This window comes from Patella vulgata, chromosome 6, assembly GCF_932274485.2.
Source record: "Patella vulgata chromosome 6, xgPatVulg1.2, whole genome shotgun sequence".
Lineage (NCBI taxonomy): Eukaryota > Metazoa > Mollusca > Gastropoda > Patellidae > Patella > Patella vulgata.
This window is the reverse complement of record NC_065884.2, coordinates 34,600,138-34,625,323: the sequence shown is the minus strand read 5'-3', so window position 1 is coordinate 34,625,323 and position 25,186 is coordinate 34,600,138. Positions and strand designations below refer to the sequence as shown.

The window sequence follows — 25,186 nt, the reverse complement described above, 5'->3', positions numbered from 1 at the left end:
GGGGGGGGGGAGATCTAAAGCAGCTTTGGCAGCTTAATCTGCTTTATCATTCCCCCTTATATCAACGTCTTTGCTGTTGAACTCGTAAGATAGTAGCAGACGATAATATCTGCTACTGATGGGTGTTCAAGCTGTTTATTATTAATTGATGGAAGAGAAGACAGAGAATCAGTAAAGATGATATGCTGTAATATACTGAGCGCCATGGAAAACGCATCACTTAGTTTTTCGTATAACAAAATGATCCTGTAAACATATCTTTTTTTTTTTTGCTTCTTATTGTGAACAATATTCAAATGGGAACACATCAATAACAACACATTTGTACACTTATGGATGTTTAATCTGTAATCAACGGTACAATGTCAGAGGGGTCAAAACCAAAAGTACGACACAGATGTCAGTAGCGCGTGTGTCCTCCACGGTCTCTTACGCACGCTGTGCAGCGACGTCGCATGGAATTAACCAATGTGTGAAAGAAGGTCTGGGGCAAATTGTTCCATTCTTGGACAAGAGCATCTAAAAAAGCAGCAATGGTGTGCAGCTGTGGTCTCCGATACAGACGGCAAGACATCATCACGGTAGGCTACAACATTAACGCGACCCCTGCAAATGTGTAGGGCGGTTCGGCGATGAAATGTGAAGCCTCCCCACACCATTACACTTCCCCCACCCCATCGATTCGTTTTGAAGACGCAGCAGTCTGCAAGACGTTCCCCAAGACGTCTCCACACACGTTGACGGTCATCAGCGTGATAAAGATGAAAGCGACTCTCATCACTGAAGAGCACACTTTGCCAGTCTACTCTTCTCCATGTCTGGTGTCCTTGAGCCCATATCAAACGCCGCTGACGGTGATGATCCCTGAGGATAGCTCCAACATAAGGTCGTCGTGCACGGAGTCCTACTTCTCTTAGACGACGTCATACGGTGTTGGCACTTACTGGTCCTTGTCTTCCGACGACTGCTGCACCTGTTCGAGTCGCTGGGCGGAATCTGTCACGCAGATGAGTGACCCGGATGTAGCGGTCTTGAGTCTGGGTTGTAACGCGTTGTGGACCAGGACGTTGACGGTCACGTGTTGATCCAGTATTTCTAACATGTTCCACCAACCTTACAATAGTGGACTGATGACAATTGAAGTGTCTGGCAATAACACGTATAGACATGCCAGCCCTTGACATTCCCATGAGTTCATTCCGTTGATTTTCAGTAAGTCTCAGCATCTCTAGCTCGATTCCTTCACACGTCCAACAACAAATTACGACAGATTAACGTTTCACAGTTCATGTACTGCACATTAAGTTGAAAACAGGCTTTTAAAGGGCTCACACATGTGCATCTCGTGCAATTTTGTGCACACGGGCCCATACCGATTTGGATGTGGTACGGGAATTGATCCTAGAGACGTAACCTTGCCACGAAGACTTCTTTGCTTGACGCATGGTTCTACGGGCCTTCGTCCGGACCATTTGGTATACCGCAATATTCTCCATGGAAGGGTGTTTCTTTAAGCGTCTCAGGATACGGTCACGCTCTTTTAGAGCGGATTTGCAATCGTCATTATACCATGCTTTATTGGAACGTTTTGGTTCAGTCGTGGTTTTTGGAATCGCCTGCTCAGCCATATCTTGAAGAATTGACGTGAATAAGGCCATGGCCTTATCTGCATCTTCTAACTCTTTTGCATCAAAAGAGAACAGACACAAAGATTCAAACAGAGCCCAATCAGCCTTATGCAACTTCCACCTCTGCGGTCTTTCGACCGGAGAGGGGCCATTTTTATCAATTAAGATAGGAAAGTGGTCACTACCACATAGATCTTCATTTACTCTCCACGTAAAATCCTGAAACAGGACCGGAGAGCAAATGGTGAGATCTAGGAAAGAAAAAGAAGCTGTGGCAGGATGTAAATAAGTAGGCGAGTCATCGTTTAACAAACACAAATTATTAATGTTAAAGAAGTGCGCTATGTTGTTATCATCTGGACTACCCCAGAGGGAATGATGACCATTGAAATCTCCCGTAATTATAAACGGGAGGGGGAGTTGTGCAACAAGGTCATCAAGATCTCTGAGATTAAAATGTAAACTTGGTGGAAGATAAATAGAACAGAGCGTAATAGGAATATGTAAAGTCACTCTTACCGCAACTGCCTGTAAAGGTGAGTTGAGGGTGACTTGACCCTGAAGGATATCTCCATTAAGAATAATAGACCCCCCCCCCCCCATGAGCTCTATCATCACCAACTGAATGATGATGGTAACCAACAAAATGTCTAAAAGACAAAGTGTCAGAATTCCGTAAAAAAAAGTTTCCTGTAAACAAATAGCTAAAAGATTGTGCTTTTGTATTAATAACTGGACTTCATTTAAAAAATTTCCATTGAATAATGTAATTTAACATTGTCAGGGAATTTTATTTTTTGACGGCTTACCACGTGGGTCCTTATGGACATCCAATACGGCAATACCGTCCATCAGATCATCCCCATATCTATTATAGAGAGAGACAGATCCCTCCCTCTCGAAACTTTGCTAAATTTTCTTCCTTTGATTACCCTTTGACTGCGATCCTAATCCAGTAGAACTGGAATCAAGGATGACAGCTTCAAGGGGAGGCGAGGGAGATGACACCTTGCCGTTCTGGAAGGAAGTGTTAGGAACGATCCCAACAACTTCAGATTGAGGCAAGGAGGACGAACCCTCGCCAGTCAAAGAAATAGTTTCGATCGAGCTCTCTTTTGTTTGAGAGGCGCTCGATACCCCTTTATCATGATCTGATGATATGATAGACATTTTCCCTTTACTTGGCCAGGTTATATCTGTCTGAACAGAGATGCTTTTGGTAGATACTTTTACTGCGCTTGCAAAAGATTTCCCTTGAGATGGAACGGGAAAGCGCAGTTAAGTCTACTTGCTTTCGAGCATCATAATATGGTATTTTACGCTCAGACATTACCTGTTGAATTATTTCTTTCCTTTTGTTATATTGGACATTCGCGAGAGTAAGCAAAGTGCTTACCCTTGCAATTAATACAACACAAATCCGCCTGGCAGGTGGTGCTCTCATGGCTATCATGACCACAGCGAGCGCAGGTGTCCTTACCTCTACAGGCGGTTTTGCTATGTCCAAATTTCTGACATTTATAACATCGTAGTGGGTTACTGATGTACGAATCAACGGGTATGTTAAGATAGCCTGCCTTGAGAGTCTATGGAATGTCGGGACGATTGAACGTGAGCATATAGGTGTTTGTAGGAATCATCTTTTCTCCTCAAAGTACACTAATTCTTTGTACATGTGACATGCCTTGAGAAGAAAGGTATTCTACCATTTCTTCCTCACTGCTGCCTTCAAGATCCCGACAGCGAATTACGCCTCTACTGGAGTTCAATGACCTATGAGGTGAAACCTTGATAGGTATGTCTGCTAAGGATGTTGATTTAATCAGCATGGTAGCATGCTGTTCCTTAGCACATTCTATCAAGAGAATTCCAAGCCAGCAATGCCCTTGGTTATTGAAAGGTCTGTAGAGGGACTCTCAATTAAGAGAAACCTCGGCCATGCCTTTAAACTTTTCTATGGGTTAATAAATAAGTTTCGGACGTTTCTGTTTGTTATTGACTGGGGTTTGGGGGATATCCGGTGCATAGCCTCAATACTTATCTAACCCGATTGACCCTAGCCGCCGCTCTGTAGAATGTACTAAGGACAAAAAGGTAAACTTGTTGAGTTTAAAAAACAACAAAGCATTGGAAATGTAAAATGTACATTCTACAGAGCTAAAACAACCAAAGCCGATTGATCAGAGTGGACTACCCCAGAGTGAATGATGACCATTGAAATCTCCCGTAATAATAAAGTTGTGCAACAAGGTCATCAAGATCTCTAGGCTTCAGATGCAGACTTGGTGGTAAATATACAGAGCAGATTGTGATAGGAATATGTAGAGTCACCCTAACTGCAACTGCCTGCAAAGGCGAGTTGAGGGCGATGAAAACACCACCGCGTGCTCTACCAACATTATTAGCAAAATGATGATAAGCAACAAAATGTCTGAGAGATAAGATATCTGAATTCTCAATTAAGAGAAACCTCGGCCATGCCTTTAAACTTTTCTATGGGTTAATAAAAAAGTTTCGGACGTTTCTGTTTGTTATTGACTGGGGTTTGGGTGATATCCGGTGCATGGCCTCAATACTTATCTAACCCGATTGACCCTAGCCGCCGCTCTGTAGAATGTACTAAGGACACAAATGTAAACTTCCTGAGTTTAAAAATCAACAAAGCATTGGAAATGTAAAATGTACATTCTACAGAGCTAAAACAACCAAAGCCGATTGATCAGAGTAGACTACCCAAGAGTGAATGATGACCATTGAAATCTCCCGTAATAATAAAGTTGTGCATCAAGGTCATCAAGATCTCTAGGGTTCAGATGTAGACTTGGTGGTAAATATACAGAGCAGATTGTGATAGGAATATGTAGAGTCACCCTAACTGCAACTGCCTGCAAAGGCGAGTTGAGGGCGATGGAAACACCACCGCGTGCTCTACCATCATTATTAGCAAAATGATGATAAGCAACAAAATGTCTGAGAGATAAGATATCTGAATTCTTTAAAAAAGTTTCTTTTTGAATTAAAATTTGAACTTCATTAAAATTATGTTTAAGACCACGACAATTCCATTTTCAGGGAGGTTTAACTTGACTTCTATGATGTTGTTAGGGGTCATGTACTTCCAACAACATCCATAAGATTGTCCTGAATCCCGAACCTGTTAAAGGTTAGGACAGGATACTCGTCACCCTTCCTACTACGGGAGGTATTTAATTTTCGAGGAACGTTTTTATCAGAACGTTCCTTGATCTTGTTGGTTTTGGGTGGATTTCAACATTTGGTAGAGGAGTTATTAACAGTCTGAGTGCTGAGGGTTACAATTGCGGGTTTTGGAAGAATATGAGGTTTTGTTTCTTTTGACGAGGAAACTTCTGTCGCGGCTGGAAATTCAACAGGCGTTTGGCTAGCAATAGAAGTGGCCTTCGGCTAGACTGCATTTGCAGCACAACTTCCTAGCTTCCGGATACGATATATTTTTCTCCGTTTTGACCTGTTGAACTTGTTTTTCTTTCTTCCATATTGGGCACTCTCTAGAATAAGCTAAATGAGGCCCTTTGCAGTTAATGCAATGTTGATCGAGTTGACAAGATGTACTTTCGTGACCATCTTGTCCACATCGAGCACACACCGCTTTCCCCTTACATACATTTTTACTTACTGTGTCCAAAGCGTTGACAATGAAAACAACGCAATGGATTTGAGATGTAAGGGGTAACTGGTACGGCAAGAAAACGAGCTTTGATCATCCTAGGAAGATCTGGTTTATAAAAGGTCAGGATATAGGTGTTGGTTTGGATAATATTCCCATTATGTCGGATGGAAATACGTTTGACGTATGTAACACCTTGTGAGGCGAGATTTTCAAGCATCTCTTCCTCACAGCTGCCTTCTAAATCCTGAGACCGAATAACACCTCTTGAAGAATTAAGAAAGCTGTGCGGTGCAACTTTGATCGGAATGTTTTTGATTTTAATAATGAAGTAGCATGTGATTCTTTAGCACATTCCACTAACAGAGTACCATTTCCCATTTTTTTACGCTTTTGGGCTCACCAGCTTTTAGCAATCAAAAAAGGAGAGGTTTTAGCTAAGTTGATATCATTCGTTTTATATATATATATATAAAAATATCACAAACTTTATGTATATATATTTAAAACATGAAAGCGAAAATCAGCTAAATACACAAAAAATTTTCTATAAAAATTTGTTTCTTTTTAAAAATCTAGCGCTTTACAATATAGAACCGGCTGGGCAAACAACTGATGTAGTGACTGGCAACGGTAATACTTTGATCTTCTATGTTTGAGATGCTTCCAACTAAATCAAAATGGGCTTCACTGTCATAGGAACATGACAGTGTTCACATGCTGGTTAAGGCTCTCTCTTAAAGATGAAAATGTGAGTTAAAAACGTATGACCTATGCGAGAGCGACACAAGACAACTTCATCTCTCCTGCTCGTACTATAGAAGCTTGGCCAGTCATCTTAGAGAGGCTTGATGGGATGAAGTTTATTTGTGTCTGCAAGATCCCAATACCGTTGCCATCGGCCGAATATAAGTTATATTTACGGCTTTCGAATGAATGAATGAAGCGTGCTATAAATGACTTGTAACATTGACACCTGATCAACATGCCTTTTGTTATTGCACAGAAAACCCACCCCACTTCTCTATATGATTTCTACTAAAACTAGTGTAAACCAGCAAAAGAGAGCAATAACATTGAACATGTCTAGTTAATCAACGAAAAGAACAAAGGAAGATTTCCCGTCCATGTTACAAATTGATTTATATATGATTAAAAATCGGTGAATGGTGTTAAAAATTCGGATATGGGAAGATCTAAAGCAGACTTGACAGCCGAGTCTGCTTGATCATTCCCTTTGATATCCATATGACTGGGGAGCCAGCAAAGAACAATGTCCTTGCTGATTAACTCGTAAGATAAAAGCAGACAAGAAATGTCTGCTTTTAATGGGTGATCAAGCTGTTAGTTATTAATTGCTTGTAAAGAGGACAAAAAATCCGAAAATATGTGTTTTACTTGTGATGAAGACTGAATGAATTCAAGGCTTGAAAAATGGCCTGAAGCTCAGCTGAAAAGATGGAAGCAGCAGGTGGAAGTCGAAGGGAAATGGTCGCCAATGGTGTCACGGTAGCCGTAGCTACCCGATCACCAGCTTTCGATCCATCTGTATAAATTAGAGCCTAATCACCATATTTAGACCTTATGTAGCTCTCGAAATCGCCATGGAGCTAGTATCTCTCTTTTTATGTTGCGTAAAATCGAAAACGATCTTTGGAGGAGATATAGCCCACGGTGGAGTCCTAAAGTAAGGGATGTTCGCATCGCAATACTTTCAAGGTTCATACCAGCCTCAGACAAAAGGGGTTGTATGCGAATACCGAATGATGGAATAACTTTAGTCTTGAGCAGATATAAATGCTCATGATAGGGTCTAAATATGGTGTTAAATGAAATATGGTTTGCTAAAGATGCTATTTTCGTAACATACTGCAGGGCCAGCTCCTAAACTGATTCTATGGCATAACGCGCCCAGACTGAAATACGGGCGTATAAAACTGGAGATAAAATTAAAACTAAACATGCTTGTGAATGAGATAAATAAAATCAACTTACCAGTTGGAAGTAAAGGATATGACGTCGAAGTCACCGGTGTAGTAGTTTTGACTGTAAAGCAGAAATGTATTAATTAAACAATCTATAAATTAAAGAATCTGCTTTTAGCTGAAGAGAACTCTTATCAAGAAAGCCTATATAGTAGTCCGGTCACCAAACCGAATATTTCAAATCAACCTGGAAATTGTATACAAAGTTTTTTTTTATGATTGATTTTAGTAGCCTAGGGTGTCCTCTTATATAATCTGCCGGGTGAACCTCGGTCATACTTGAGCGTTTTGAAAAATTCAAGATGGCGTCCAAGACGGCCGCCACATCAAATCCCATCCTATAGCTCCCATAGTATGTATTCTAGGATGATAATTTTGATGTCTAACCGTAGATTTCTGGGGTCAAGGAATACACTGAAATCGTTCATTATGTTGTGGGGTGATTAGATGATGGCAATATTCAAAATGCCAGACAATATGACCCTTTAACTTGTTAGCGGCCTTTGAGGGCCATTATTTCACCAAAACAAACTATATCTAGAGACAAATAATATATTTCTGAATATAGGTGCATGGAAGTGATACGATAACACCATATACATGTCTATCAGGGGCTCCAGGGCCACATGGGTCGGGACTCAAAAGGGACACACAAGCTGATTGTTGAAAATTTAAAAAAACAAATTCTACCCGCAAAACAGGAACATAACCTCCCCAAAACTAGGTAATATCCAGTTTAATCCCTTAGTCGTGTTTGTGGCTGCAACCTGAGATAACACAAGCGCAAAATACTGTATATTCTAAGTCATCCATATTGCTGCTACAGGCACAAGTACTACATGAGCTGTCACTCTTGCATCTACATATGGCAGATTCCGGAGCAAATTGGCCGGTTGTATGTTCTCAATTTGGTATCCTTCTCCAGGCAATACTGTTCCAGATCAAGTTCCGGTGGATTCCGATCTTCCAGTGAACGCCACACAATAGCTTGGTGATGAGCTCTTTTTACTTTCTCTGCAAATGTATCAATCGTTGAGCAAGATTACATGGTTTGGGTGGGGAATAATGATGATACATTTCCAGTTTTAAATGTCCACACCCTCCAGCGTGTTTCAGACACATATTTCTAGAACCATGTCCATAACAAGCTGACATAAATACAGTGGTCTGTGTAAGCAATGATTCTATTGGCGTGTCTATTACCCCGACGAGTGAGAGAGAATACAATCAAGCTCTAACCACTTTCAAAGCTGTTCCTTTCCCCACGGCGTAGCCGCATGTAATCGTGTCACATCCAGTAAGAGCATGAGCTGGCAGGATTTCAATGATAATTGAAATGTGTTTCTTCGTAGTTTGACCAATGTCAACGATTGTTCTTTCCTCGATTGGCGATTTCACTGTAAGCTTGATATGGACCGGGCTTTTGGAAATCGATGACTGGAACACACTGGGGGTATAGACATCCCAAACTGGAAATGTATCGACACCATCTCCACCTAAACAATGTAGTCTAGCTCCAACGAATTATGCATGTGTAGCGAACGTAAAAATATGTAATCGCAAAGCTATTGAGTGGCATTCACTGGAAGATCGGAATCCACCTAAACTTAATCCGGAACTGTATTGCTGGGAGAAGGACACTAAATTGAAAACATTACAACCGGTAAACTTGCTCCGGACGGAGTCTGCCATGTGGCTCATCAGATGTGGATACAAGAGTGGCAGCTCATGTAGTACGTGTGCTTGTAGCTGCACTAGGTAGGGATGGCTTAGAATATACAATATTTTGCGCTTGTGCTGTCACAGGTTGCAGCCAGAAACACGACTAAACGATTAAACTGGATATTACCTAGTTTTGTGGTGGTTATGTTTCTGTTTTGCGGGTAGAATTTGTTTTTTTAAATTTTCAATAAACAGCTTGTGTCTCCCTTTTCAGTACCGACACATGTGGCCCTGGAGCCCCTGATAGGGGTGTAATGTGGTGTTATCATATCCCTCATACGCTCCTATGACCAGAAATATATAGTTTGTCTCTAGATATAGTTTGGTACGGTGAAATAATCGCCCTCAACCGCTGCTAACGAGTTAAAGGGGCATATTGTCTGGCATGTTTGATTTTACTATCATCTAATCACCACACAACATAATAAATGATTTTAGTGTATTCCTTAACCTCAGAAACCAAAATTATCATCCTAAAATAAATACTATGGTAGTGTGACCCACGCACCTACAGAAATACAGTCAACCGCTGATAGTTCGAGACTACCACTGAAGCGGGCACATTCGCCGTGTCGAGGCCAACTTTCTGACAGTATGATACTATAAATAGCCATGGCCCGTGCAATTCTCTACAAATCTATCAACTATTACAACCGTAAAAAAATTATTGTTGACGATTTTGAATAGCAGTAAAATTAAGCTTCTTGGTTATTACAGCAGATTTAGAAATTACGTTCGTTTCATTTTTTAAATCGCTTTATCATTAACTGTACCGTTAAGAGCGGCATCTTTTGGTTTAGTACAAATAATATCTCAGAAACACTCGGGTTAGACAGGAACATGATACTAGCAGTAGTTTCATTTTACTTTTACAAGCTTCTTAAAACAATTGTTGAGCTAGCTAACGTGCTCATTTCTAAATTCAATTTCTTGTTCTAGCTTTCTGTTATGTTTCGTAAAAAAGTAGTCTGGATTATCCCGACCTGTCAATCAGCCCTAGAATGGTCGATAGACTGGTTAAGCGAGACTAATTTCAAAACAAGGGCACGTAACCTATCTTTTACTCAAAAGTGTCTGGATGTTATGGACGACACATGGAACCAGTTTTCAGTCTATTATTTATAGATGATTAATGGTCATAGCTTATTAAGTACAACATGATCGTTTATTTAGTGACTATAATTGTGTGAAACTGATTTGAGGCTTGGCATATATATAAATATTGTGGCGAAATTGTCGAGATATTTATTTATGGTGGGTCACCCTAACTATGGTAGCTATTGGGGATTATTTGATGTGGCGGCCGTATTGGACGCCATCTTGAATTTCTCAAAACGCTCAAGGGTGACCGAGGTTCACCCGGCAGATTCTGAAAGAGGACACCATAAAAAAAACTTTGTATACAATTTCCAGGTTCTACCATAGTTCTGCCCGACTATACGTACACTGGTTACAGTTGAATGGATCTTTTTTGTACTCTTCCACCAGCGTTGTGATTGTTGACTTCAGCTGTTCTGCTGCACTTGCGTTGCAAAATGAAGTTGTGGTGTCAATGCATACTAATAAAGTATCAACGGCACTACAAAGAAATCATATTTATATTCCAGTCAGCGTGTAAAAGTGAATACACCAGATATTGCATAATCAAATACATATATTAAGGGTTAGGTTAAAGACATACGTATATTAAGGGTTAGGTTAAAGACAAGTAGGGCTACAGACTTTCATAATATACAGATAAAAAGTCTTACCAAAAAGCATGTTCGTCTAAATTACATTAAGATAGCAGCGGGAAGCTTTTAAATACGACGACACAGCAGCCATGTTTCAAACACAAAATAAAACCGTAGACAGTAGCTTTACAGAAAAGAAAACTTGGATGTTGACCACAAGCTTTTCCAGACATATAATATGTCTCTGGAAGAGAAGGTCATAGAATGCTGAAAATCTCTGAGCCCAGTGCCTCATACCAAATTTAAAATGAACCACTTAAAAACGATAAAATCTTATCACATTCACGTGATTTTCGGCCCATTGACACTTTCACGCATTTTGAATTCGCAATGGCAATCATTAATGCTTACCAATACGGATGGATATCACCTGTCAATCAAATAGTTCGTGCCGTTGCTGACCAACCTTTGCTCATAGTATGCAAAATCTGTCCGCACTGCTGCGCATTCGTACCATGTTAGTTGTCTCTCATGTGTCTCGCATCGTCCATCATTGTCCCTTTACAGTACGCAATATCTGCGGATAGTTTTCGCACAGTTTGCGCAGGTGACCGCGCACTTGCGTTATGATACGCCAGTTCCTGTACTGTCAGGTATTGGTTACGCTAGTGTACTCAGTTTTAAGCATGCGTGACCATTTTGTGAGTCATTTTGTGGCACGCACTGGCACGCTTCATAGAAATATAAAGGAAATATATTGGGATATGGTGCATTCCGTCGGCAACTCTTCAAAATGATGAACTCCAGAGACCTTGAAGAAAGGAACCTTACTTTGCAAAACGTACATCTTACAGCAGCTGCTGGTCTACTACTTTTGGAAGAAGATGAAAGTGAAGGAAATTATTATTTTTTTATTATTATTTTTATTTCAGTAATCTAGGCCTCCGGCCCATAGTACATCTAAATACATTTGGTAAAATATACAATATCAAATAATTAACCGTGCAATGTGTAGAGTGAACAACATAATGATAAATATTAACCTATAACAAAACAACAAGATAGGTTATAAAATAAATAGCAGAATCACCGTATTATACATAATTCATTTGATTTATAAATTTTTACGATACAAGGAAACATTGTGAGTAAACATAGCTAAGTTTTTACATATATTCCTATTTGTCATGATGTTTATAAAAATACTCTTACTCGTTTTATAAAGTTTCTGATTTTGAATATTTGGGAGTAAATTTGATCTAAAATTATCGTAATAAGGACATTCAACAATAACATGGACTTCATCTTCTATTACAGATATATTGAGATTTACCTGGCAATATTTACATATTCTGTTTTCCCTGGCTATATTGCCCCAGCGCCCCGTTTCAATGGCTAAGTCATGGTTTGAGCACCTAAATCTCGTTAAAGATCTCCTATATTTATAAATTATCAATTCAGATAAATAATTTTCATAGAGTAAATCATATTTGAATAATCTGTAATTATCAAGTTTCGATTTTCTTCCAATTTCACTGGCCCATTCTTGACGAGCACAATCAGACAATCTCTGTTTAAATGATGATAAGAAACCACTGACATACACCCTGTTGATTCCATATATATCCAAATCCGTATTCATGAAGAAGTTTTTTAACCTGTGTAGCCCAAGTTGACCTTCCAGCTTGATCTAGCTTATATAGCATATCATAAACTGCTTTTGGATATCTGGAGTCCGGTAAATGCAGCACCTTTAGCCAATATTTGACACAACTACACAGATAATGTACATAAAGAGGTAATCGTCCAGTTTCACCGTATACTGCTGCATTACAGACACCTGAATTTACACCCAGGATGGATTTTAGGAATTTTAAATGAAGTTTTTCAATGGAGTCGATCTTATGATAACTCATGAACCATAACTCAAAATCGGTAGTATCATTCGGTCAAATAAAAACAAGGCTTGTTTTACACCAATGTCACATTTAACAATGTAACATAAAGCATATTCGTTGCTTTTCTAGCCTGTTGCACGAGGGTGTTAGTCGCGAGAATCCAACATATTTTCGGAGTAAAGAAGATACCCAGGTATTTATAATGATTGACACATTGTATTTGTTTACCTTCGAGATACCAACGTTCGTACGACTTTATAACCCCTCCACGTCTGAACACAATTATTCTAGTTTTATTAGGATTAATTTTAATTCCGTATTCTATACAGAAATTATGTATGCAATCAATTTGAAACTGAAGTCTTGCCACAGTATCTGCTACAGCAGCGATATCATCTGCATATAATAGTGATATTATATTGTCAATAGATTGGTTTACAAAAACACCTTGGCATCCTAACACGTAACTTTTCGACTAATTCATTTCAAAATAAAGTGAATAATAAAGGACTAATCATGCACCCTTGTTTAATACCAATATTACACTTAAAGAACTCCGTGACTCTAGTTTTATCAATTCGTATACATGATTTTAGCTGTTGGTACATTGATTTGATGACACAGAACAATTTTCCATTAATGCCGTTTTTAAGTAGCACATATTGCAATCTATGGTGCTGTATTCCATCATAAGCTCTGGAAAAGTCAACATATATGGCATACAGACGACCTCGAGGTTTCGTGACGTACTTTTGTATAAGACCTTGTAGAGTGAAGATTTGGTCAACCGTGCTATACCCTTTTCTATATCCACTTTGCTCCTCAAATAATTTATCGTTAATTAGGCACCAGTTCGTTAATCTTGTATTTAATATTTTCGTAAAAAGTTTACCTATCACAGATAAAAGAGATATGCCACGATAATTTCCAGGATCATGAATACTTCCCGATTTATTAATAGGCTGAATAACTGCCTCTCCCCCAGCTTATCGGAAATTGGCCAGATTGTAAGATTTGATTAAACAGTAATAATAGGGTCGGTAGCAAAATTTCTAAAGCACATTTGATCATCTCGTTTAGTATACCATCTGGTCCAGATGCTTTTCCTGATTTGAGTTCAGTTGTTGCTTTTCGTATCCCAGAGACACCAATTTCGGAGTCCAGAAGCTCGTCAAAGACAGGTATGTGTTCAGCAATCGTCTTTTTAGCAAGCTCATCGAGAGATTCATCAGTTTTAAATTTGTTGGAATTCAGTAATCGTTCAAAATGAGAAAACCAATCTGCAGATGTTATGCTAGGTTTGATGTTACTTGACTTAACGTAATTCCTAACGCTTGCCCATAATTCATTAGTGTTAGTCGGGATTATAGGTGATGGGTTGTGTACTTCATGTTGATTCTTTCTAGTCGAACAAGCTAACTTAAACTTACTTTTAGCTTTTTTGTAATTGTTTAGATCACCTGTGGAGTTGGTAATTCTAAAAATGTCTAAAAGCTTGTATTTCTCTGTCTTTAGAACATCACACTCGTGATTCCACCAATGTGGTTGAGTTTTAGAATTTGTGACACTCGTATGTTTGGTCTGCATTGAGTCTGCTGCATCCTGTAAAATTTCGGTAAGATTAGTTACCGCCTCATCAATGTGGCTATCGCCAAGTTTTGACTGAATTTGTAATAGTCTGGAATCATTTTCATTGTTTGACAAAGCTTGGAGGAATGTAGATTTTTTGGAATTGTTTCATCGGAATTTCTTGTGAACGACAACCTGTTCTTCTGAAATGGCATAATCAATCGTGTGGGTGCTGTAGGTTAATTCACAAAGGGTTGGGAAATGATCAGATTCACAAAAGGACATGATTTCAAATTTGGTGATACGTTCATAGATTGTATTTGAGACTATCACAAAGTCAATTACACTTTCCTCATTATGGCATATAAATGTGAAATTACCCTCTTTATCCATACCAGCTCTGCCTTTGAGAATGTGAATATCAAACGCGCGACACATATTTAAAAGCGAGATGCCATATTTGTTTACGACTGTGTCTTTAGACTTTCTGATAATATCAAATGTATTTACATCATAATTATCTTTACAGCATAAATAATCAACAGAATCGTCCAATATAAAGTCTTGTTCTGAACCTACTCTAGAATTAAGATCACCGGCTATTATTATATCATTGAACGAATATTTTGATTTTATGGACAACAAGTTGTTCTCTAAGTTCACAATTCCATTTGGCTCGTTGGGATTAGTATACACGGAAGATTCGGGTGGTATATAGACAAAACAGAATAGAGTAACATTTATTGGGGTTTTAGCTATAAGATAGATACCGTTATCTAAATTATGTTCTATTCGATTGAATAAATGAACAATGGGTTTCTCCTTATATATACAATAATCCCCCCTGATAATCTACCTTTACCCCTGTATTCTCTGACAAGTGAGAATGCTTCATGATTTGGTAATAGGCTTGTGAACTCAGTTAAGTGCTTACACCATGTTTCTGACAAATTAATTACATCGCATTGCGATAACATATGTACAAAATTCTCATTAACATGCCTTTTAAGACCGTTAATGTTTAGTGAAAATAGTGAAAAAGTGTTAATAAATGATGTACTACTCAGGCCTTGGCCACACCCCTATTGTTCAATGGTGAGCTCATGCGGAACACCTTTCCCATCACAAGCCAGAATACTGTTCAGTTCTTCATTGTAAACAAAGGCTCGGTTAAGTTAGATCAGTTTGTCATAGCTTAAAGATACCTTCTCGTGAGGATTTTCGTCTTTTATTTTCATTAAAAAAGCTCCCAGTTTCTTCCTGCAATTTCTGACCCTTTCGCTGTAATCCTCTTTAACATATACACTAGCTGTCCTATTTTCCGGTGTCCCTATGGTATTCCTTTTTAGAGTCTCTTTATATGCATTTATGATAACTATTTTATGCTTTAATCTTCCTAGAAATATTGTTCTACAATCAAAACCTGACACCGACAGAACGTCTGCCTGCAGCAAGAAAAGAAAAGTCAGGAGACTCTGGGTGGGGCAATGGTTGACAAGGAGACAACATATTGGCCATTATGACCAGTTATTGTCGGAACTACACAAGGAAGATCGCAGAGGTTACCGGAACTTCCTACATATCACCCCCGAACTGTTTCAAGAGATGATTGAAAAGTTGACCCCACACCTGAAGACGAATAAAACATTTATGAGAGAACCTCTTGAAGTTGGCAATCACACTCCGCTTCTTAGCCAGTGGCGATTCCTATGCAAGTCTCCAATACAATTTCAGAGTTGAACTTAGCACTATATGCAAGTTTCTACCAGAAGTATGTAAAGCTATCGTCAAGGCCTACAAGCCAGAAGTAATAGTTTGTCCTAGAACAGAAGACCAGTGGAAGACTATTGCTGAAGGTTTTAGTAGCAGATGAAATTACCACAACTGTCCTGGAGCCGTTGACGGCAAGCATGTTGCTATGAAGAACCCCCCCTCGGGCGGATCCTTCTAATTTAACTACAAGAACTTTCATAGCATCGTGATTCTTGCAGTGCTTGATGCTGGGTACCAATTTCTGTACCTTGATGTTGGAACGGAAGGTGGAGCTTCTGATGGTGGAACATGAAGCAACTGTACGTTACATGAAGCTGTTGAGAACAAGAGGGCCATACTGCCTCCACCCGCGTCCCTACCCAATGATGACAGGCCTGTCCCCTACCACTTTGTTGCCGACGACGCCTTTGCACTGAAAACATGGCTCATGAAACCCTACTCACACCGTTCATTGGATCAAAGGGAGCTCATTGACAGCTACCGGTTGTCTCGTGCTCGGCGTGTTGTAGAGAATGCATTTGGGATCTTGTCTCAAAGGTAAGCATGTTGATATGTTTTATAACCTTGTATAGCTTTGTAATAGCTTTGAATCTGTAATTACTATATATTTTATATTATCCTTTCAGGTTCAGGTGTTTCTCTACTACCATGCAACAACACCCACAGGGGAGTACTTATCCTACTACTACTCATCATCAGCTGGTGCGGCGTCTGTGAGTGAAGCAAACCTGCCAATGAGTATATGAGAGTAAACTATGCGCACCAGTGAGTAAATTATGAGCACCAGTGAGTAGACTGTGAGGATCAATGAGTAAACTGTGAGCACCAATGAGTGACACACGTCAAGTGGCGGGAAGAATTCCTGACCACTGGCAGATACCTACATCAACCCATGAGCACCATTGCCGATCTTGTCGTACCAGTGATGAACCTTGCGCACCAATGCGTGACATTGAGTACCCCTCAGTGCGTGACAGTGCGTGACATAATTTCCATTGACACTTTTACGCACCGGGTACGCATAGTTTACGAAAATGGTACGCCCTGGATTGCGTGGCATGAGCTTGGACAAATCCAAGGTTTTGGGTCGGCACTGTCACGATTGCGTGAAAGTGTCAATGGGGCATAACTCTGAATCGGAACGCTAAGTATCTATAGGGATATGCCCCATTGACACTTTCACGCAATCGTGGTACGCTAAAGTTCGTACCAAGACGGAAACTATGCGTACCATCGCGGGAAACAGTCGTAAACTATGCGTCCCATTCTTTCCGCGCTGACCTTGCTCCATCTGACCTAGTTTGTAACCCTCCTCAAGATCCAGAGGACCTTGCTGTCCTGTACAACACGACGCTGCTCACCATCCTGTCGTTACAAGACAGATTATACCTCGACCTGGTATTAACTGGTATAACACCGAGGTAAGCGATGCAAAGAAAAGTCGTCGTTTGGCTGAACGGAAATGGAGGTCTACTCATCTTGAGGTACATCGGCAATTATATAACGATGAAAGAGCCAGAGTATCTAAAACTATCAGAGAGGCTAAGTCACGCTACTGTCTTGAAAAACTGACTGAAGATGTCAACTCTATTGATAAGTGTCATTCCTTCATGAAATCATTGCTTGGTACCAAATCCACAGCCACTCAGCCACATTCAGAGGATTGCGAGAAATTGGCAAACTCTTTCTCTGCCTCGAAGATTGACAAAATTAGAAAGGAGTTTACTGATCATGGAGTCCTTAGTGATACAAATACGTGTACACCCGTGAACTTGACTGGTGTCGTGTCACTCAACGAGTTTGAGAGTTTTAGTCAGAATGACATTTTAAAGATCATCAAATCCGCCAACAAAACGACATGTCCACTTGATCCGATACCGTCCAAGCTACTCATTCAACTTCTAGACATTCTGCTTCCTGTTATTACTTTATTAGTCAACTTAAGTTTAAGTACTGGATGTTTCCCATCGGTGTTTAAACAGGCGGTGGTGAGACCACTAATAAAAAAGGAGTCTCTTGATCCCAATATTTTCAAAAACTATAGACCTGTATCCAGCCTGTCATTCCTTTCCAAAATTGTGGAAAGAGCTGTCAATCTTCGTCTTCAATCCTATATTTCGAAATATGAGTTGTTGGATAAGTTTCAGTCTGCTTACAGACCCCACCATGGCACTGAGACCACTGTGTTGAGGGTCCTCAACGACCTACAGTGTGCAGTGGATACAGGGAATGTAGCATCTTTGACTCTTTTGGATTTATCTGCAGCGTTCGACACTGTGGACCATCAGATTCTATACAATAGACTTAAAAACCAGTTTTGGATTTCCGGTACACCGCTTTTATGGATCACATCATATCTTAGTAATAGACATCAAACAGTTCTACTTGGTGAGGCTAAATCTCTACCGTTTAAACTTGACTGTGGCGTACCGCAAGGCCGTGTTTTAGGACCCATTTTCTTTGTTCTTTATACAACCGCTTTAGGGTCTGTGATCGATGGCTATGATACTCAACTCATTGGTGTGTCTAGTCCTATGCTAATCAGAAATGCCTTACAAAAAACTACTGACTGTTCGCTGGCAGTTAAACAGTGGATGAAAGCGATCAAACTAAAATTGAACGACGATAAAACAGAGGCTCTTTTAGTAGGTTCATCACAACAACTCAAGTTACTACCTGATCTTAAAATCACCATTGGTAATTCAGAAATACATTTCTCCAAAAATGTTCGAAACCTTGGAGTGATATTTGATCCTTCTCTGACAATGGACGCTCAGGTATGCCGTACATGCTACTATCATCTACGCTGTATATGCAACATCAGAAACTATCTCACTGCTGACGCTTGTAAACTACTTGTGAGATCACTGATTTTATCAAGGATTGATTATTGTAATAGTTTACTCTGTGGAATCCCACAAGCACTTCTAGCCAAGATCCAAAAGGTTCTTAATACTGCAGCCCGAATAATAACAAGGACACATAAGTTTGATCACATCCAGAATGTGCTGGCTTCTTTACACTGGTTACCTGCTGAGGCGCGAGTCAAATACAAACACTAACATTATTGTATAAATGTCGCAATAATGCAGCTCCTCAATACTTATCTGAACTCTTATATGACTACAGCCCTATTAGATCACTTCGCTCTCAAAATAAACAGTCACTAGTTGTTCCAAGATATAATTTAAAGTCATATGGGTATAGGTCTTTCAGTTCAGCTGGTCCTGGATTATGGAACGAACTTCCACAACAGATCAAGAATCAACAAACTTTTAATCAATTTAAATCCGCACTAAAGACTTTCCTGTTTCGACAGTTTTACCAGTAGAGCCATTACAAAAAGCGTTTTGAGCATGTGTTAACATGGAGTAGACGCTATATAAAACCTCATTATTATATTATTATTATTTATTGCCCAAAACCTTGGATTTGTCCAAGCTCATGCCACGCACTCCAGGGCGTGCCATTTTCGCAAACTATGCGTACCCGGTGCGTGCAAGTGTCAATGGAAAATATGTCACGAACTGTCACGCATTGGTGCGCAAGATTCATCACTGGTACGAGAAGATCAGCAATGGTGCTCATGGGTTGATGTAGGTATCTGCCAGTGGTCAGGAATTCTTCCCGCCCCTATAATTTACTCACTGGTGCTCATAGTTTACTCTCATATACTCATTGGCAGGTTTTCTTCACTCACAGACGCCGCACCAATCAGAGGCCTCCACGTTTTCACAACGTTTTGTATAAATAACCAGGTTCATGTGATTTCCATCTCATTTCAGAATGCTCTGTTTGTGTTCAGTCTTATTTACTTGGTGCTATTTCTTAATTTCGTATTATGAAAACTGTTGAGTTTGCAGTTTGATTTTATTTTGTATGTTATTTTAATAAAAGTTTTATTACTTTTTACTGGACTTTGTTCTTGTTATCAAATATATATAATCATATATTATCTCTGTGAGAAATAACAGTATTGTAATCTACCTTTCAATAACAAATGTATACAATGACCCTATTGCAACGAGACCAGATAATGTTCACACACTTTGAACTAAATAGGTATTAACAACACATGAATCGAATGGCAAAGAACAGTGTTTATTAAAATATTGATAAATTGTTATAGAGACATTATCTCACAACTTCACTGGGTTTTGATATCTGTTTTGATACTACTCTCAAGTTCTACACATTTCAGGGGTTGACCAATTTCTCTTGCCATGCACCAGCTGATGATGAGTAGTAGTAGGATAAGTACTCCCTTAGTTATTTGCTTTTCTGGTAGAAGCGTCCAGACAAAGACTTCAGACCTTCCATCTGCTCACTGTCCCTCCATGAACCAGGCCGAAGGTAGTGTGTTACTTGATCTTCATTGTCAACATCTGTTGTCGCCAATGAGTACCTTTGAAGAATGAGGTTGTGCAGAATACAGGCACACATGGTTATCTCATTGATCGTCTGTGGGTGTTGTCCATGTACGAGTTCACATCACTTTCTATTGATATCTTCTTGGTCTTTGACACATCAGACAACTAGGGATAACTAAATTTCTAACCATCAATATCGAGGTCAAAATTCTGCCCTTCATCTAACAAACCCACTCACCACGTCCCTGCCTTTAATTATGTTAATTCATAGAACACTATATAATACATAGCATTAAAAAATATATACCACATTGTCCATCATTAAAACTAAGGTTATAAATTATTGTGGACATACCCGCACATGAGATGTACATCAGTAGCACTTGTTGAAGATTGTAAAACAGTAAATGTGTTTACACATGGGGTAGCTGCTGCAGAACATGCATCTAAAGCTAAATAATAAAATGTACATTGCTTTAAACAAAATCAGGACAAATGAATGGCAGCTTTTACTTAAATACCATTTTGACAAAATAATTTGAAGGATAAATCTTGTTACATTATCTGAAATTGCATTTTATGTCAGCTTTAACGAAAGGTAAATGATTTCTGATTCTGGTAGCATAAGAGGTACGCGTCATTACATTTTCGCAGATTTGAAAGGTTTGTAAGAATTCGATAAGCGTTTCAAGAAAATCAAAGAGAATGACACAGCAATTAGTAATTCGATATACGTAAGGTATTCTCTGTAATAATCATGTCACTGAAAACTTCACTTTCAATGAACATGGCTAAGTGGGTAAGACGCTGGCTCGCTAGCCTGGAGGTCGGGTGTTCGATCCCTGCATTGGCCGAGAAAGTTCATCCAGATTTTCCAGCGTGGGTACCCCGTGTCAGTGATGCAGGACGGAGGGCCTAACAACGACAGCTGTCTAGTCGTTCGGATGAGACGAAAAACCGAGATTTCCATGTATACATTGGAATGCACGTAAAAGATCCCTTTACAGTTGGAATTCCATATAAGAGTAGGCCGTAGTGCCGCTGTCCAGGCAAAATTTCCCTCATAGCACACTGTATGGCGTAGACCCGTCTTCATTAGCCCAGTTCGGAGCAGAACAGCAGGACGTTAAACCTCATTTCATTTCATTTCAATGAACAACTAAGATCAATAAACGACTGATCTAGTTTAAGAAATTGTATTTTTCTTAATAAATTGATCTGGCACCGACGATGGTTCTTATTCTTATATTTAAAAAAATAGAAAGCAATACTTATGAAACATCCTTAAAGAGGATACATTGTAATGGGTAATATATACTGAGCGCCATGGAAAACGCATCACTTAGTTTTTCGTATAACAAAATGATCCTGTAAACATATCTTATTTATTTTGCTTCTTATTGTGAATAATATTCAAATGGGAACACATCAATAACAATACATTTGTACACTTATGGATGTTTAATCTGTAATCAACGGTACAAAGTCAGAGGGGTCAAAACCAAAAGTACGACACAGCGACACAGATGTCAGTAGCGCGTGTGTCCTCCACGGGCTCTTACGCACGCTGTGCAGCGACGTCGCATGGAATTTACCAATGTTTGAAAGAAGGTCTGGGGCAAATTGTTCCATTCTTGGACAAGAGCATCTAAAAAAGCAGCAATGGTGTGCAGCTGTGGTCTCCGATACAGACGGCAAGACATCATCACGGTAGGCTACAACATTAACGCGACCCCTGCATATAATTTTACAATAAAGAATACACAGAGTCCATTTCAAAAACGATTCTATTTGTCCAAAATCGATATTATCTACCGGAGAGTCAATTCTTAGCCATATATTAAAATACGAAGGGCCTAGGGGGCATTGACCAAAATAAATATATCATATCACAATAGGAATTGTGAATCGAAGCCTTACCAGGGCCTTCAACGTCTGGTCCGATTTTTGGGATTCGGAATAATAATTGTTGATATCATAAAATATTCCGGACTGACACCCCCATTCACCTATAGTGTCATATGAGAGCTACAGCTAGGCGCGGTCTACATTTAGGTGCGGAATCTGCTCTCCAAAAATAGCTTCTTCACCGGGTTAATATATATGTTTTCTGGCTTGCGTGAGTATCACAAAAGTTTCCTGGCTGACCCAACTTATATATAATTGTTTGCAGTATTACATTTTGTACATTTATATAATAACAAGCCCAACTTACTACTGTCAGATATGCCGAAAGACGCGCTGTCACACAAGGAAAATAGATACAAAGTATGTATTGCGTGTTTTCGAAAAGGTTCGATAGCATCAAAATATACTATATCGTTTCCCCTCAGCAATATGTGGACGATGTCAAATTCTAACCCGAAAATTGAACAGGGGGAGAATAATATCGACGATCTACCGGAGCCTTTTGACTTCTCTCAAGTTGTTTTGCCTTCCGTGGGTACCAGGTTTAACCAAATGCCTTTCAGAATTTGTAATTGTGCAATTTGTGAAGTTGCGAAAGACAATCCTATCATCGAAGGGCTCGGGAAGGCTGCGACTAAATCAGCACCTTTCCCCTCGGTCGCCCCCCGAAGGCTTCAGAGGCCCAGCAGCTCTTGTTCCCTCAACAAAACAAAGGAGGGACTGTCAGTGAAGGGATTAGGCTATTGAAGCGAACAAACATCAGAATCTGTACATACCGATTTTAAGAAACTGTGGATAGGGGGAAGTTATAAACGGGGCAAAATTATGGAGAAAACTGCTACAATGTGTAGTAACATACTGTTCGCGACATTATATCCATTATATAAAGATTTAAGAGAACAGCTTATTCCTTTTTATTATAGAAATCGCACTTCACTCCAAAAATTTATAGATATTATGTCCTCCACATCACCAGTTATTTTAAACTCATTAGCAAAATATATACATTTATCATTTACCAGCAGGATACCCGGACTCGCTCGGGGGTCATAACTCCGAAACCGGAAGTGGTAGACTAACGCCACCTGGCCTATGTTACTCCCCGGTCCGAGCTAGACCTATACCCCAAATTTCAGACTCGGGGCAGACCAAGTGTAGCTGTCAACCCCGAACAGACTGGCTTCGCTCGGGGGTCATAACTCCGAAACCGGAAGTGGTAGTCTAACGCCACCTGGCCTATGCTACTCCCCTGTCCGAGCTACCCCTATACCCGAAATTTCAGACTCGGGGCAGACCTAGTGTAGCCGCCAACCCCGAACAGACCGGCTTCGCTCGGGGGTCATAACTCCGAAACCGGAAGTGGTAGACTAACGCCACCTGGCCTATGTTACTCCCCGGTCCGAGCTTACCCTATACCCCAAATTTCAGACTCGGGGCAGACCTAGTGTAGCCGCCAACCCCGAACAGACAGACAGACAAACGACAGTCACAAATATACTATTCAAAAAAAGTAGGGCATATTTGATTTTGGGGGCATAATACTAAAATATGCAAATGACTACGAAAAAAGTCACTATAGAACCTAACAGAAGAAACATTTCCAGTTACATGTGACGCCCAAATGCACCAATAGCTACCGCATGGAATGCAGGTGATGCTTGGGATCATCATGGGGGTCCAACCCAAGATTTGCACGACTCTGACTTTGAATGTTACAGTCATTGTGGCATTGAATTCCAGGGTGGAAACATCAGTTTAATTGTTTTAGTGCCCAGAAAACAAATTTTGATATGCGTCGGCTTACCCAAAATGAAAGGTTACGTGCCCTTGGCATGCTACAGATCGGCACAACACAGGCGGTTGTGGCGCGGACGATGAATGTTTCTCAGTCTGTCATAAGCAGGCTATGGTCCAGATACCGTGATACACAATCTGTACAGGACAGACCACGCCCAGGTCGACAACTCAAGCCCAGGATCGATTTATCCGTACCTTGGCCTTGAGAAATCGTGTCATCACAGCAAATCAGATCAGCGCTCGTCTTCAAACAGACACTGGTGTGAGAGTGAGTGGCCAGACGATTCGGAATCGACTGCATAGGGGTCACCTTCGCGCCCGACGTCCTCGCGTGATCCCTTGTTTGAGAGATCATCACATTCAGGCAAGACGTCGTTGGTGTAGGGATCGTCAACACTGGGATAATCGACGCTGGAGCAATGTGATGTTTTCAGATGAGTCAAGGTTCACTGTTGATTTTTTGGACAGACGTAGGAGGGTGTGGCGTCGTCGAAACGAGCGCTTCCAAGACGTTAACGTCATCAGACATGATCGATTTGGGGGTGGTTCTGTTATGGTGTGGGGAGGCATCACTGTTGCTGGAAGAACGGCTTTACATGTTGTTGCAGGGCGTGTTACAGGCCAGTACTACCGGGACAACATCTTGGCAGTCCATGTTGTGCCGTTCGCACGACGTCATGGCCGCCGTTTCATCTTCCAGGATGACAACGCAAGATGTCACAGGGCCAGGATCGTTACAGGTTACCTCCAACAACAGAACATCACCACATTACCTTGGCCAGCACTGAGTCCAGACCTCTCCCCCATCGAGCATGTCTGGGACATGCTTGGACAGAGGTTACGTCAACGTCAACAACGTCCTGCCAATGTCCAAGAACTTGCTGCTGCGTTGCAACAGGAATGGGACAATCTGGACCAAAATGACCTTAGACGTCTCATTAGGAGTATGCCACGTCGGATCAATGCTTGTTTGGCAAACAGAGGAGGATTTACCCGTTACTGACTTGGTTGTGATGCTGTGGTAACTTTGCTGTTTGACCCCGGGTATCATTTTACCCTTATAATGGTCAGTCTGTGCCTTACTTAGTCTAACGATCATTTGGAATAAATCGATGAATGTGAGAACTTCATTTCATTTTGTCATTTGTTTCTTCGTCAGTTTCATTAGATGACTTTAATAACACTTAAAAATCAAATATCCCCTACTTTTTTTGAAT

General features: G+C 40.2%; 1 long non-coding RNA gene across 1 annotated transcript in view; it reads right to left on the bottom strand.

Moving 5' to 3' along the window:
• LOC130013252 (uncharacterized) overlaps positions 1-20,746 on the bottom strand; it is a 72,539-nt gene extending 51,793 nt beyond the window's left edge. Inside the window, exons 1-3 of the long non-coding RNA XR_008788633.1 lie at positions 20,620-20,746; positions 10,427-10,560; positions 7,270-7,320 (exon numbers count right to left, since the gene is read on the bottom strand). This is a non-coding gene — a long non-coding RNA (uncharacterized LOC130013252). The remainder of the gene's footprint in view (positions 1-7,269; positions 7,321-10,426; positions 10,561-20,619) is intronic.
• Positions 20,747-25,186: the final 4,440 nt, after the last annotated feature.